We start from the raw sequence: 16,254 nt of genomic DNA on the forward strand, positions 1-16,254 counted from the left end.
TTCATATATTTCACATGTGGTTACTCTGTAAAGAGTCTTCGGTCAAGTGAATGTCTGAGTTCTTGGCACTTTGGGAGAAATTATGAGATCATTCCTTTTTAATCCTGATGCCACTTATTGCTACCATGTTGCTGCTTACCTCACAGGCTGTTGGCAATGTGTTTATGGCTTCCTACTTAGAATGTCCAGTTACAATGAAATGTTAGAAGCACCGAGTACATATTTCTGCATCTCTTTTGATGCTGATTTTATAAAGGCAGTATTGAAGTTCTGCATTAGCAAAGGAATACCAACCACTAAAGTATTTCTGCCAGTATTTTAAATCTCTGATTACTTTTTGGCTTGTAATTGATATCAGCCAGAAATGATGCATGGCTAGGAATCTTTCTAAATTATCATCCATCTTTTTGCTGGAGACCAAAAGAGGAAAGTTAATGAAGTGGAAAGAAAACGGTTTTTTTTTTAAGCTGAGTCAGAATATTGGCAAGTTGCAAGGGAAAATTTAAATCTGGTGTTTGCTCACTGTAGTTGACAATGAAATCCTCCTTTACAGGAAATTTTTATATTGAATTATGCTTTCAGTCTCCTTGATACTGTGGAAGAGTAAAAGAAAATAGAGTTGTCTTGGTTTTAAAATTTATTTTTAATATAGATATTTTGTATAGCACAGGGGTAAATGAAAGGAAGATGCTTCTTTTTACTGCCAGTTCTCCAAAGACTGACCCTAAAAAACCATGGTCATCATCAACAATTACTAGTTTTCATAAACAGTATGATTTTGTATTTGTTTTCTCTTATTACCTGCAAATAACTAAATCACAGAATGTCCTCTTCTGAAACCTATGAACTTTTAAGAATTCTCCTTGTTTTCAGTATATATCAAAAATATAAAATAAAAAATGAAATGTCAAATCTTTTGTGTAATGTAAAGTAATAGATGTTCTCTGTAAACATTAATGACTTCGTTTGTTTCTGATATAGTAAATTCTTTTCTTATTTGCTAGTAGAAAAGGAAAGAATAGAAAACAGTGACTTTGCCAGACATGAAGCCCAGTACAGTTTGAGAATGGATGGCTAGTTATTTGGAATCCCAGTTATGTTTTGTATAGAGGCCATAATTTGTCTTGCACAAGAAACCTGGCTAATGTAAAAAACCAAAAAGTGTTATCTGTCTTTTTTGGCTAAGATGAAATAGACTGCAGAAGAACATATTTGTCAACGGGAAGTAAATATAAACTTAGGAGCAGTGCAGGCACCGAGTATAGCTGAGCACGACTGCAGAGAGTAAAGACAGAACCTCTTGCCCCTCACTTCTCAGGCTGTAAGTAGGACCAGAGAACACCTTTCATGAGGGTGGAGCGGGCTTTTCCATCCCCTCTGTGTGTGCAGTTTCTTCATGTAAGTCTCGGTGCCAGGCTTTCATGACACAGACTGGGAGCCACATGGCGTGAACCTGCAGGTTGTCACCAGTCCACAGCCACAGCTCTTGCACTCCTGGAGACAGAGGAGTGTTTAGATATTAGTGGGATTTGATGTAGATTAAATCACACATGAGAATTTCAAGGTGTCCCTGTACAGATTTTTGTCATATTGCCACATGTGCTTTACTGAACTGTTGCATGTAATGAACAACCTTTAGTGATTGCATTGATCAAGATAGCACCTTGGGCGTGTTCCTCATGCAAGGGGAAAAGTGAGGTCAGTGGGAATGAATGTTGTGCTGCAGCTTAGACTAGAAAAGAGATACTTTGGTGTCCTGAGAAGAATAAGTCTTGGACTTCTGCTGTGGGGCATTTAGTCTAACATGGCATCTTAATGTTCTGTGGCAGATGACTTTTCTGCATTCCTTGTTGGGCTGCCCTACTTGTTCAAGTGATGACCAGCTCTGTACTTTGTCCTCTGCTTTTTCCTCTGGCAGGCAGTCCTTTCTCTTGTCCTGGTACATGTGCTCCAGCCTTGACTGCCCATCCCCTTTTGGCTCAGAATTAGCTGCTGTGTTGTTCCTTGTAGATGTGGTCACATGTCCCACCCTTCAGAAAACTGGAAGCCTGGTTTTGAGTCACCTCCACAAGCTTTTTTGATGTGATGCATAGCATGGAGAGCCATTTGGATGTTGGTTTTTCAGATATCTGGATATTGTGGTGGGAATGAAGGCAACCACAAAAGCAACAGGCAGGACAATCCTGTCAGCTACATCTGCCAGTAGCCCTAGATGAATAAAACTGAGATGTTCTCTTAGCTCCTCCACCTTTCAGGTGAGATCTGCTTGTTTGTTTAATGAGTAAAAAATATTATGTCTCAGAACATATGCAGAAGTAGGATGGCTGCATGTAGGGCTCTCAAAATCTCAGGGAAGCTGATGCTGGCATGCTTGTATTCTACACTGACACAGTGACATTCCTGTTAAATTGATGGCAAAACATAAAGTATTTTGTTCTCTTGCTTTTCTCCACGGTTAACTCTCCTTATGATATTTATCTCTGATCAGAGGATATTAACAAAATCTTTATCTTCTTGGTTTTACAAAATTGGCTTAAAAATTCTCTACTTGGCAAAACTTGGCAAACATTGCCTTAGTATGCAAACAGTGGGGATGGGATAGTGGAAATAACTTGGCTGTTGAAAAGCTGCATATGGGAAAGTCACATGGAGGTTTCAGTGTTTTATTTATAATTCTTTAAAGGCCTCTTCTTATTTGAAAAATAGGAGAGACCAGATAGTGGCTTCTGGAAAGCAAACAGCTAAATTCTTCCATGAGTATTTTGAACATAAATATTAACTTCACAGTTTGTGACAGCATTTTCTCCTTGAATACTTGTTTTTAGCGTTCAAGATGTATAACTGGTAAAGTAACATTGTGAAGAAAACTGTAACTCCTGTTGCATCTGGTTTTTTAAATTCTAATTGTGAAGCCATAAGAGATGCTTTTTTTCATTTAGTAAATACATACTGAGTTTCCAGGAAGGTAACTTGATTTGCAGTAAGCATACCCAGTGAGAACCATATGCTTTTCAGTTTGTCTTTTATTGAAGGATTAGAGTATTTATTTCAAAATCTTTTTCATGTGAACACTAGTTTTAACATTACCATTAAATAATACTTAAGTAAGAATCTTTTGCATTTTCAGATTTGGCTGTATATGTGAAGAGACATTTCCAAACACAAGTCCTTGGAAAGATTTTACTACTTAATAATGTAACTATGAGTTTTATGTCAGCTTGATTCTGAGCAGTGTTTTGCTGATACCAGTATAAGTTAACTGTATTATGTGAAACTGCTTGTACAGAGCTAAAGGAGCAATAAAAGTGATCTGCCCAAGAGGCTTTAGCATTTTCCCTCTGCTCAGATTGCTGAACATGACTAAGTCTTTGCAGAATGACATCTAAGGTTACACTTGGAGTCATTAGGTTATAAACAGTCCATAAAATGTTTTGCATACTCCATGTTACTATTCCTCAGACGATCAAGATTCCCTTGGGAGAAATGAGAATATGCACCAAAAAAACATTCTCAGTCTTGAGGTTTATCCACAACTTCCTTGATCACTTAAGATCAACTGTCTCATGAAGACATTCTTGCAGAACAAATTTTGATGCTGCTCTGAGTGTTTATATATTGGAGGAATCTACTGGGTAGTGCCCTTTCTTGTTTTTGCTGACTGGCTGAGTTGTAGATTGCATTTGAAAATCTTTCTGACTCTAATTTGGTAGATTTATATGAACCTTCATGCTCAAAAGTGTTTTTGAGCCCCAGGCTGTGTTAGGAAAAAACATGGTGAAAGTGTTCAGATCTTGACAGAATGTCTGAATTTTAATAGATAGAGGGTTTCTTTCATTTCTGTTCATTCTTAGTAAGGCTTAGAGGCGTTGGGGGTGAGTTCTTGACCTTTCTTGAAGATGCCAGAGTCTCTCAGAGAGATCTGATCCCCCCACTTTTTTTTTTTTTTTTTTTTTTCCCAAGAATAAATCTGTCTTTACTGTGAAAAAATGGTTGTTTCTAGACACAATCCAAGTAAAGCTGGGTCTGTGGGGGGACTGTTGAACTTGGGAAAATGGTCTTGTCTTTTGTTTAGCGTTGACTGCCGATACAGAATGCTTGGCATCTGCAGTGGTACAGCAGCAGCCTGTGCTCCTTGCCTGTATGGTCAGCTGACCTGACCTAGGGCAACACTCTGAATTAAAACAAAACCTCCAGACCACTAACTTGTCCTTCAGAAACTAACCTTATTTCAGATTCCACTGTTACTTTGTGAAATACTGGGATTTATAGACCTGGCAGGATGGCTCTGGCAGAGCTATCGCATTACACCAAGATCTGGGCTCTCAGTCAAACCTCAGACTTGGTGGCATTTCTCATACCTAAGGACACAACTCACAAGGGATGTCCTTGGCATCTGCATGCATCTAAATGCAAGCAAAGAGTGGAGGACTTGAACAAGAATCTGGTGAGAACTGCTGTAAGCTGCAGACACTCCCAAGGTAGCTGCAGTTCGGGGACTGTAGGAGCCACTGGTGCATCTTCCTCCTCTTGGGAGGTTTAGGAAGAAGCATTTTCCATGTGTGTGTTGAGTTTTTGGAGGCCTGGCTATTCCTGGGATTGTTCAAAAGCTGTCTGCATACAATTTGACAGCATCACTTCATGCTAATGAGGAAGCAGCAGGGTTGTGTTTCCTCCAGCCTGCCTTGAAAAGGGAAGTAGAGAGGCTCAGCTGTGCAGAGCTACAGGCTGCGGAGCACAAAACAGCTCAGAGACTTTCCTCTAACTGCACAGCTCAAGGATACATTAGTTGCATGTATGAGAATTCACCCTGGTCCAGCGTGCTTTGTCTGACAACATAGCTGCTTGATTTGTCTCTCTTATGGATCTGGTCTCCAGCCTGAATCCTTCAGGCATCTCTGAAGGTCTCTTTTGGTGCATGGTGGATGCACTGAATGCCACTGGTTCTGCTGGCTGGCTATGGCAGATAAAAGTTTCATTTCACTAATATGTTTTTACATTTACAAAAGATGGCTTTAGCTTTTTTGGTTTTGCTTGGCTTCGAATTTCCCAAGAATTTTGGAACATTTTTGAAGGTCATTTATTTTTCCTCATGGTGACCTCAAGTCAGTGTGAGCTCAGAGTGCAATAGACATTCTACTGTGTGTTGACACTTTTAAAAGATAAAGCCAAGCTGTCAGTTTATGCTGAATTCCTTCCAAAGATGGGGTATATGTGATAGAAAAATGTTAAAAATTTTTTTCTTATCCCAGACCTGTATTTGAAAAGGATTCTGAAATTTATTATCATCTTCATTATATTTTGCTGATGTTAAAACCATCTACTAAATCCAGCCATCTAAAACTGAAGGGACAGTAAAGATTTTACTGATTTTATCATTTACCTTTGGTGTAAAAATTATATTGCAGCTAGTAAGGAACACACAAAGGCTTAGGAAAAGGTTCTGCAAAACAGTGTTAGATATAAAAAAAGAAAAAGAAAGGTATTGATCTAAAATTTAATGAATGAAGTGAATGTACAATGACTCAGTAACTGATACAGACTGAAAGTGTTTGCAGCTCTTTGGTTCTGGAGGGAAAAGACCCCCAAACAGAAAGTGTACAAACTCCTAGTTGTAAATCTGCACATATGAAAAGAAATACTAAATGTATAGGGGGTCAGATTAAAGGGAGAAAATAAGAAAAAGTTAGAAAATTGTGAAGTGCTTCAGTCTCTATTGAAATACTAGAATAAATCCCTGAAGGTTTTATAAGCATCTCTAAGGCAACAGGAAATGAGCAGTGTGGATTTATCAGGAGCAACCTCATGGGAGGAAGCTGATGAATTTAATTTGGTTCATTCAATGCATGTTTTGCAGCCCAGCCTGAGTGAGGCAGCACATTGGTTATGGGATACTCAGTGAGGATCTGTGTTCAGGAGGGCCCATTAAGTGAGGAATATTTCCTGAGGAGTATCTCTGGTGGTGACTGGGATCCTGGAGGGGTTTGTTCTGGCACTGTGCCAACATTTTGGGAGACAAAAAGAAAACATTTGAGATGCAGATGGAGGTTTGTGTGTGTTTTATAAAACAGGAGAACAAGTTGAAGAAATAGCCTGAAGTCTATTTCACTTTTCCTCGAGTGAAAATGCAGAGTATTTAGCAATGGAAAAAGTGAAATAGTCTGGGATTTTAGACCAGAAATTGAAAGCAGTTCTTTCAGTACAAAACTCACCAAATCTTTAACAGTGTAGAATTGTCCTATACAGGTATTTTGTAATACTCCACGCTAGTAAGTGATATGCCCCATTCTGGATCCCACATTTTAAGATGGGTTTAAGTTTCAGACTGAAAAAACCAATAAAACCATTATTTAATCCTTGTAGTGTAGGAAATAAAGACTTCTTTTGTCTTCTGGAAGCAGCTTATAGAGGAATGGATCAGTTTTCCAGGTGAGCTAAGTTAAGATCCCTACGATCAGTTGTCTTGTTTTTAGTGGTGAAGAAAAAAATTATTGCCTTATCTTGCACTAAGGCCTGAATTAATGGTAATGTGAAAGAACAACCTTGTGTTTAAAGGGCATCAAGCACAGGAGTACATTCCCTGTTGAGGCAGTGGGTTCACTAGTGATTGCAGTTGCCTTAAGAATGAGTTAGAGAAATGTTGATGGTGCAGCCAATCGTTCCCAGAGCAGTTTGACAGCCTGGTGCCTCTGGGTTTGCCTCTCTGATTTTCAAACAGCCCTGACTTTTGAAGCCTGTGTTAAGAAGCAAGTGCTGAAAGGAGGACAAGTCTGATGGTCAGTCTGTAATTAAATCTGTAACTAAATCCTGCTCACAAATGTTGCTGTCTGTCCCTAAGTTCTTTATGTATTTTTACCTGGAAGATGTTTTTTCAATGATCTAATGACTTTGCAAGTTGCAGGCTGGGTCTCTGAAATTAAATTGTTTAGTTTTGTCAGTTGTTGACAGGAAATGAGGGTTGGTGTCCTGGTGTTCCAAAGGAGATGTTCAGAATTTCTACTCCCCAAACTACGACCTTCAGGGTTGAAAAATACTACTGTAGGAGCCTGTGATGTGTCAGAAGTGAGTATTTCTAAAAATTGAAAATATTTCCTTGTCTTAGAGTTTCTTCATTCAACAGTCACCCACAGGGCAGTGAGCTTTCTGAGTGCTGAGGGTGATATATATTGTTCACCCTTTGAATAAGAAAATATTTTGCTAGTTGGGGGCTTGTTTTGGTGTTTTTCTGGGCTTTTTTACATTTACTGTTTTACCGTAGTCACTCTAATTAGCACTAACTACTTTCCTGTAAAAAGGTAGGATGTCAATCAGGTTTTGATCTGGTTTGATTTTTTTAATACTGATTCATTCAACCATTTGGTTTATGCTATGGGAGAATTCCAAAGGAAGCAATGTTTGCAGTAGTAAAAGGTCACTGGTTTTATGATCTAGAGCACATGCATGTCTGGAGCCAGGCCTGAGCAAGGAGAAAGCAAGTGCTTGATCTTCTCTCTTTTCCTGCAGCCTTGCTATAGAGAAGTGCATGAAAGAACTAAAACTGTGTGGGTCCTCTGATCCTCCTTCTGCTCTGCACAGCCAGGGGAGTGTTCACTTTATCTTCCTGTGGAATAATAAGCATTACTGGACAATATAGCAGTTTGGATGGGATAATTCCCATAAAAGCAGATTATGGATATCAGTGTTTCTTCCCAAAATAAAACTGAGTTAAGTTTTTAATTACTGAACTCTCTGAAATAAGGCTATGCACACGTTGTGCAGCTAAGGGGAAAACCCTACAGATACCAGGAGTGAAGGTGAGTGAGACCACAGGGTGTTGGAGGTATCTGCCCTTGAAAGGGCAGAGCCTCCTGGCCAGCAGATTTGTCACTGAAATTTAGAAACTGGCTGTGATTCCAGGTGCCACCAGTGCCTTTAATGCTTCAGCAAAGTGCAAACTGCGTACTGCCAGGGCCAGTGCTGAAACGCAACACCGGGACATCGCTTCCTCCCAGCCGCCTGTTCCTTACATAACTCCGGGCTTCCCGGGTTGGCATCTGGCTGAGCCGAGCCCCAGGAATCCTTGGGCAGCCGGTGCAGCTCTGCTGGGCATACGAAGAACAGCAGTGAATTCATTCTGAGCCCAGTGGGTCTGGTACCTCAGGTGCTATCCCCATTCTGTGGTTAGGAGAAATGAAGCAGGATGGTGAAGATGGTGATGGGAGGCACTGGATTTTTTGCTCTGTATGCTTGGTTTGAACCAGCTTCGTCCGCACCTGGAAAGCTCCATCTGTCAGCTCTGGTTCATGTACACCATGTTTTCTGAGGGCCCCCTCAGAACATCTGCTCTCTGCTGGGCAGAGCAGCAAAGTGGGTGGCCTTTTGGGGGGCTTTTCTTTTTTTCTTGGTAAAGATGTCAGTCAAAACAGAACCTGTACTGTAACAGGAGAGAGATTAGACTTTAAGGTATTTTATATTTTATTCTCTTTCACAGATACCAATGAACTCAGCTTGAATCTGCCCTTAACCATACACAATGCTCATTTATTCCTTACTTTTGTTTACTCGTTAATTTCAAGTACTTGGAGAGATCATAAGCAATGCAGTAATTCAAGTTAGAAAAGACATTATTTTGTTTAAAATGAGGTTTTCTGAAGTGTTTTTTTTCCATAAAGTTGCATTTTAAAGGAAGTTTTTAGCAATGGAGTTTAAGACCGAATAGCTCTCATAGAGTTTTGTCTAGAGATTTAAAAGTGATGTTTTTAATACTGTTTTGCTGTGATCTTTTAAATGCTTGTGATATTGAGCTTTCTTAATGGTTAAACTTGTGTTTTCCTTTCATTCTCTGTTTTGGTTGTATGAAGAAATGTGATTTTCAATGCCCTTCATTTTGGAAGAGGAGAAGTCTGTCTTTCTGCTAGTCACACCACCACTGGTGGTGTGAGGGGTTTTCCTCGTGCTTCTGCCAAACTCTGAGCCTCAGCCTACTGGGGCTGTGAGAATGAGTTTGTGTTTCTGCTAGATAACAGAAATCCTGTAAAACTCAGATACTGCACAGCCCATTGGGTTAATTGAGAGACTTTTAATTTTGGGAATATCATATTGTTATACGCATGTATTTTCTAAGAGGAAGAAGATTCAGTTAAAGCAGTTGTTTGTAGTTTGAGTACTGCAAACACAGTCTCCTGCAAACCAGAATCCATTTATCAGTGGAGGTGTAGGTAGCATGGCAGGGCCTGGAAGGAAAAGTCATGGGATAATAGGAAAGTTCTTGAGGGTGTACATATCTAGAGAGCAATTTGGGGACATTTGCCTCAGCCTGTGCGATATTGCTCTGCAGTGTAACATTACCAAACCATAATATCCAGCAATGTGCTCAAAAAGAGGTGGCTGGTGATGCTTTTTTTTTTTTTTTTCTGAAGGATTTCCCAAAAAATCTGTTCCTCCAAAGAAGGGTTCAAACTATGTAGAAGTGGTGCTCTGCTGGAGAAATGTAATTCTCAGAACTTAATGAAAGAACCTCTTTCTTGTAAAACAAGCTACAGAAAACAAGACTGCTGAGATTTGAGGAGAGCTTTTCTAAACTTCTTCAAGATGTAAACTTGTGGTCAGGAAAGGCCAATAAACTTAAGAGAGATCTGACCAGACTAGATGCATAACAGATCCAGCAAAGTCTTACCTGATGACAAAGCCTTTTTAACCAGTTGTTTACCTCTGGTCAGGTTAACCAGTGCATGGTTCCTGAAGCAAGAGCTGAGTGTCTTTGGGCTATCAGGTGCCCATTTGACACCACTTTTTCTGAGTGAGGTTTTAAATTTTTAAGAAAAGCAGCAGAGGTTAACATCAAATTGCTTTGTAATTTGTAGGGATACCATCACTTAAAATCACAGGCATCTGCACGTGTGATTGCCTATCATGTCTGCTATCTGTTCCTATCTCTGTGGGTGTTTCCCATAACCACCACGCCTGTGCATCATGTGTGAGACTGGATTTTATTTGAATATTGGCTTTTCACACAGTGGCACTTTGTGAGAATGCAAAAGGGGCAAAGGGCAAATTAACTTGCTTGGATTTTATCTTCTTGCCCATGGTAATGTAATGCAATTTGGCTGATCCCTGACCTTCTTGTGCACTCCACACTTCTGTAGTAGGTATATCTTGGTAAATCATGTAGCCACCCTTATCTTCAAGAGATTGTCTGTTTTTGTGGTAGGTTCTTTACAAACACGTTTGCAGGCTCTGAGAGTTCATGCCCTGCCTTATCTGCAGCAGGCCTTGGCCTGTGTAGTTGGGCCCAGCAGCAGCAGTGCTGCATCCCAGATAATTGCTTCATGTATAAAAGTATCCTTCTCTTCGAGGATCTCTGAGTTAAGACTGTCTGCTGTATAATTGCCTATTGACTTAGCCGATGATGAAAAAATCCATCTTCTAGGACCCCAGAAGGTATTTAGAGTAGTGTTATCCCATGGAATCTAGAGGCAATAGAAGAGTAAGGAAGATGAAAACCTTGAAGTCAATTCTAGTCACCCCAGCACTAGTGTTGTTAGTTTTGGCAAATCCTGTCTCAACAATAAAGCCAGCTGCCATTTTGGCATCAACAGAGACAGACTTGGCATGATCCCTTCTGGCATCAAAAAAATGCTTCGTGGGAGCTGGCACCAAAGCTGTGAAACAAGGGTAAGTAAGGCCCAAGGGAAACGCTAAGCAGCCATGAGATGAGCACTAAAAATAGTGAGTTGCTGTCATTTGTAGAGAAATCAAATAGCACTTGTAAGAGTAGGGCATCCAAGTTCTCCATCAAGGTTGTGCTGGTAAGCATCTCTGGGACAATGCACGTCTGTGATGATGTGACCAAAGGGCACACACGGGCTGTATTTTTGGTACCCACATGGTGCAAGACTCTAAAACTAGAACAGACGCTTACCGTCTTAATTCTGTGCTTAGGGGATCCTGTTACTGTCTGCAGACTCTGCCTTCTTCCCTGTCTGGAGCAGATCGTCTCCTCTTGAGCCATTACCAAAGTCCTATTTGCATACATGGGCATCAGGAAGACAAGAGCTGGAGTGCCAAAAAGCAAGGAGCCAAGCTGGTGTCCCTGTACCACCCCGGATACACTGTGGCAGTCTCTTCAAATATTTAACAGCTGAACTCTCCACTCCCTCCTCCTTCTCCCCCTCCCAGCAGGCTTAGAAGAAAGCTGAGCAGGCTTTACCATGACTTCATTACCCACTCCACACTAAAAGCGAAGCCTGACATCTTCATTTGGGCATTTCAGGTGCCTGAAAACCTGGGAATGCTAAAGGGGCAGAACCAACCCAATCTCTTTTGAAGCACTTAGCATCACATCTCAATAGGGCACTTGCAAGCCTTTAGTCCCGCTGTGCCTCAATTATGAAGGACTTTGAAACCTTTTAACACCTCTGGGTTTGGATGGCAGGCGTGAGTGTTAGAGTGGTCACAGAAAAGTAGATGATTCACACAAACTTTGGCATTACAGTTGCATTGGTTTGGCTGCGGCTCTGTTGCTGTGAAGAAAAGCATGCCGGACCTGTGGCTATCATTTTCTGCTCCATGGGGAAACAGCAGTGGGAACAATGTCACTGAGGGCTAGAAACCTCAAGCTACACTTAGAAAAAACTATTTTGGTCTCAGAGAAGAGCCTGGACTTTTCATTGCTGCCACTCTCCCATCAGCTGAACAGCAGAGTGGGTAGGAGTGTCTGAACAGCCTGGATGTGGTTGCTTTTATCTCCTCTGTCAGACGGGTGTTGGAGAGGACTCCTCTTGGGTATGTCCTCTACAACCACCCCTTGTCTGATCCCTGCCCTTTCCTTGAGTGCCCTTAGAATAGTTTAATACAAAAGGCAGCTTCAGAGGAAGGACTGCTTGCTGTACAAAAGTGCAAAGGGAAGTGCTTTACTGTTGGCATTTCTTCACCCACAAAGGAGCAGTGAAGAGGAGGACAAGCTCTCACTGAAATAGCAGATCATGGAGTGGGTAGTGGCTTCCTCTGTGAGGCACAGTACTTGAGTTCAGGGCTTACACATCACTTTTGGGTGGAGATGTGGCACATATTTGTACTTGCCTCCTTGACTGGCAATTGCTGTTTGGGATTCAGTTGGAATTGAGAGTCAGCTGGAATCAAGGATGAGCTGTTGCTGTTAGGGCTCTCAGTAACACTGAGAATATTTTAAAGTGCAGAGTCTCATCCTCCCTGATCAACCAGTTATTCAGAGAGAAAGACAGGTAACAGCAGTGAGGTTGAAATGCACTGTCCCTGCAAGAGTTTTTTGAACTTCTGAATCACTGAGCTGACAGAAGTGATGGTCTGTGGGGAAGAGGCACAGCTTCTTACCACTGCAAGCCCTTGTGCTTTGTTGCACATTAAAATTAATTGATCCATCAGACTGGTTGCAGTGCTAACTCGCACACTGGTTCCAACAGATATGGTGTCTTTTCCTGAAATTATTACTTGCTTTCTCCAACAAAGATTAAGACAGTTAGGCCTGATAAACAGTAAATGCAATTACTCCAGTGTGCTTGTTTTGTAGTTGAATTGCCTGTGGGGACCGACTTTACCCCACTCCTAAACGATACAGTAGTACTAGACAGAGTGAAAGGTTTGTTTTGGGCCACTTGTCCTCTGAGCAAAAGAGTAGATATTCTAGGTCCTGCAGGTACTGAGAGGTTACCAGCCTGACCTCTTCTTCTTGGTCCTCTGGAATTTGTTGATGCCATTCTTGGTAGGCAGTGCCAATGCTGTATGTTACATGAACCCGGGACACCTGGCCCTCACACTGGAAAGTCATCATGTTCTTGTAGTGCCATCATTGGGGTGGGGAGGTTTGCCCTTCACTCTTCAGGGATCTACAAGTGCACAGGTGGGCAGACAGAAATGGTTTGTCGGCAGATTTAGCATTGCATTGCTGCTCCAGCACTGGTCATCTCCTAGTGTCTCCTGCTAGTTTTGCTAGCAAACTAGTCCCTTTAGAATTTCTGCTGTCAAGGCAGATGGAGCTTGTTGTTCCTGGATATTGTCTTATTCTAGAGAAACAGAGATCTGCTTTTACACCTTTCTGTAGGTTTCTTTCCTTTTTCTATTCTTTATTCCCCAGACTATCCCCAGGATAGGGAAAGGTAAAGTCACCTTCATTGAGGTTGCTGCTTTCACACTGTGTTTTGAGTGCATGCCAGATTTATGAAGTCTCAGCCCTAGCACCCAGGGCTCCAGGCTGACTAACAAAAATGGTGCTCCAGAAACACTCCTCTAATCAACATGAAAATAACAGTGCACTGGGGAAAATGGAAGAATAATTAGATAAAATTGTTCCAACTTTATGGTCAACCTGTATATGTAGCTACAGAACTGTGGTGTTAAAATTTAAATGGAGGATATTACACATCATCTGTATTTACTGTTCAAAACCTCTCTCTGCCTAAGACTGTAATAGTGGAGCAACTGAGAGCAGCCTCATGCTTCAAGCCTGACAGATTTAAGGTACACAACATCAATTTTTGTTGCAATTGTGTTAGCACAACTGGATCTCCTCAGGGTGTATCAAAATGAGTACTGTACCTTACTTGGTTACCAGACCTGTTTGCAAGCATCTCCCATCAAACATGGAAAGCAACTCTGAAATGGCCCAAACAACTTCCATCACGTGTTCCATTTGCATGTTATATCTGAAGCCATGAGGCACAGTGTGTTGGCCTGTGAAGGTACTGAGCAGCATCCTTTGCTGGACATCATATTTGGGGCAGATGGCATGTTCTGGAGCAGTATTACAGACTGGTAATGCCTAGAGGCCTTTACTCCCACTTTTCCAGTAGAAACTTGCTCATCATTTTTCTGTGGTGGGATCCATGCTGATGTGCCAAAAAAGGACGGTGGGTGGTTGCCTAAACAAGCAAATTTTGAAAGTAATGTGGATCCAATAATCTGTTCTGACATTAGTCCTGACTTTTCAGAGCCCTCAAGAGGGTCATCTACTGAGGAAGTGTGTGAACAAACACACAAAACTTGTGTTTGTTTTGTCATTTTACCTTGGATAGATGCACTCTTGTGTAGCCTTTGCAGATCTTAAATTCCAGGTTTGTATAAAGGTAGTGAACCCATGCTGAGCCTGCCTTAGAGCTGCTCTTGCTTTCATTAAAATAATTATTATTTCAGCTCTGGTTTCCCCCAAGCAGAGAGCAGTAGAAAATTAGAAGGGTTTTGGAAATGGACAATGAGCAGCTGAAGGCTTTGGGATAAGATTTTACATTAAGAGGATAGGGAAGATTGATATCTTTTATAAGAAGATCGCTAACAGGTACAAAGTAATGAGTGGGTGAGAAGATGGATGAGGACTTCTGTTTCCACCTGCTAATAATATGAAAGTCAAATTAGAAGGTGGTGAATTCATTCCTGATGAAAGAAACTATTTGTTCACAACCACTGTCTATGAAACTCACTGCCACCAGGCAGAGCTTTGGGGCAAGAATTTACAAACTTAAAAAAAGAGGAGGGGGTAAAAGGATATGAGTTGGTATATACAAAGCAATTGCAACAATTAGGAGTACCTAGGTGTTTTGCAGAGGTTCTAAGGGTGTTGATCAGTGTTTTATAAGGATATGAGCTACCTTGTCCAGCTCTTTTTTTTTTTTTTCTGTCCCTCCACAGGTTTTTTTTCCCTAGTCGCCTATAGCAGAGTTGCTGAGCATGTTACTGGCCGCTGTCACTCAGGGACTGCAAGAGAGGGTGGCTGCTCCTGCTGCAGTCCAATGTGGTAATGCCTGCTTGCAAGCCACCTTTTTTGTGTCAGTCTTTCCAGGATTGCTACATTCACACATAAATTAGGATGCTTTTGCTTTTCCACCAAGTTACTGCTTTTGATAGTCCTTCACAACTTGTCTTAGATCTGGAATGACGCTTTGCCTTTTGAGTGTGTGCTGGGGAAGAGGCGGGTGGTTAAAGTTAGATTTCTTCTGACAGTAGGGATTTAGAAACTGCTGCATTAGCTCAGCCCTAGGATCTGCCTGGTCCAGGCCTCTGGATAGCAACAGCCAAAATCGGATGTTTCAAAGGCCAGTGCGAGGCCACAGAACAGATTACTAAAACAGAAAGCTGCCCTTTTATATCACTGGTGTTTGTCCATAGAATTGGAAAAGCAAAGGTTGAGAGTTAGTTTGATCCAAGAGCACAAAAACTGGAAAATCCCATTGTCTGGCTGATGCTAGTTAACGCCGATGTTTTGTATCCTCCAGGAAATTGCTTCGTGTCTTGTTTTCTCTTAGGGAAATCAGGGATGTGCTTACCCTTAAACAGCATTTTTAAATGGTGCCTTGAAGTTGGTGTAAAAATAAGTAATGCTGTGTGTAGTCTCACAGCCCAGTTATGGAGAGGACACACAGAGTGAGGTTCTCATTTGGGAAACCACTCTGGGCTGCACTGAGAGGAGGCAGCAGTGGTGGTCACTGAGTGGTTCTGGCATGTACAAAATGGGTGTCTTTTTCTGACAGTGCTGAAAGCTGTCTAGCTGTTGGGTAGCAAGGGGTGTCTGTTCTGTTTTTTTTTTTTTTTTTAGTTTCCTCTTTAATTTTTTTCTCCTGTTTCTAATTAGCATTTGCAAGAATTTTATGTGATTTCTCTCTCTCTCTCCTGAAGTACTGAAATTACTAATAAAACTGCTACTAAAAAAGGCATTCAGTATACTCACTATACAAAAAAGTATATTCCTTTCCTTGTCATTTATTTTAATTTGTTGGGCTTCAAAGCCAAAGAGGTCAAAAGGCAGGGGAGTTTGTCCTCTGTCAAATATCCATGGAGCTGCTGCTGGGGCATATGGGAGTGGCAATGGTGTCCCAGCCCCCCCCTCCCCGACAGACGAGGACAGCTGCTGATTAAAGAGAAGCACAAAAAAAGAGGTTGCTGAACTTTCAAAGTGGAGGTAGAAAAGGAAGTTAAATTTAGATTACCTTCTGCAGTGTCATCTTCTGCACCACTGTGGAACTTGCTGTACTCCTTGCTTGGGGGAGGACAAACAAGACATGCCATCCTGGGCACTGGATGATAAATTTGTTTATAAGGTTTAATTGCCCCTTGGCATGAAAATGTGAAATGAACTCAAGTAGAATGAGAAACCTTTCGACAGGGCTAGTCAGATTTTCCTTGGGGAGAGGTGGATTTGAAACTCTTCCCATCACCTGTCTGATGCTGGAGGGGTCCAGTCCTAATCCTTCTAAAATCAGGGAAGTTGTTGCTGTTCTTTAGAGGGACAGCTGTTACCAGGGGCTGAGAGCT

At 41.4% G+C, this 16,254-nt stretch overlaps 1 protein-coding gene across 5 annotated transcripts in view; it reads left to right on the top strand.

Moving 5' to 3' along the window:
• The window catches only part of WBP1L (WW domain binding protein 1 like), a 59,178-nt gene that overhangs the window by 17,575 nt on the left and 25,349 nt on the right, over window positions 1–16,254 (top strand). The window contains exon 2 of one of the 5 annotated variants that reach the window (XM_050976233.1): window positions 14,635–14,740. The exons of the other annotated variants lie outside the window; for them this stretch is intronic. The gene's annotated coding sequence lies outside the window, so the exon portion shown is untranslated. The remainder of the gene's footprint in view (window positions 1–14,634; window positions 14,741–16,254) is intronic. 5 annotated transcript variants of the gene reach the window in all.

The sequence above is a fragment of the Serinus canaria genome, chromosome 6 (assembly GCF_022539315.1).
Source record: "Serinus canaria isolate serCan28SL12 chromosome 6, serCan2020, whole genome shotgun sequence".
In the NCBI taxonomy this organism is placed as follows: domain Eukaryota; kingdom Metazoa; phylum Chordata; class Aves; order Passeriformes; family Fringillidae; genus Serinus; species Serinus canaria.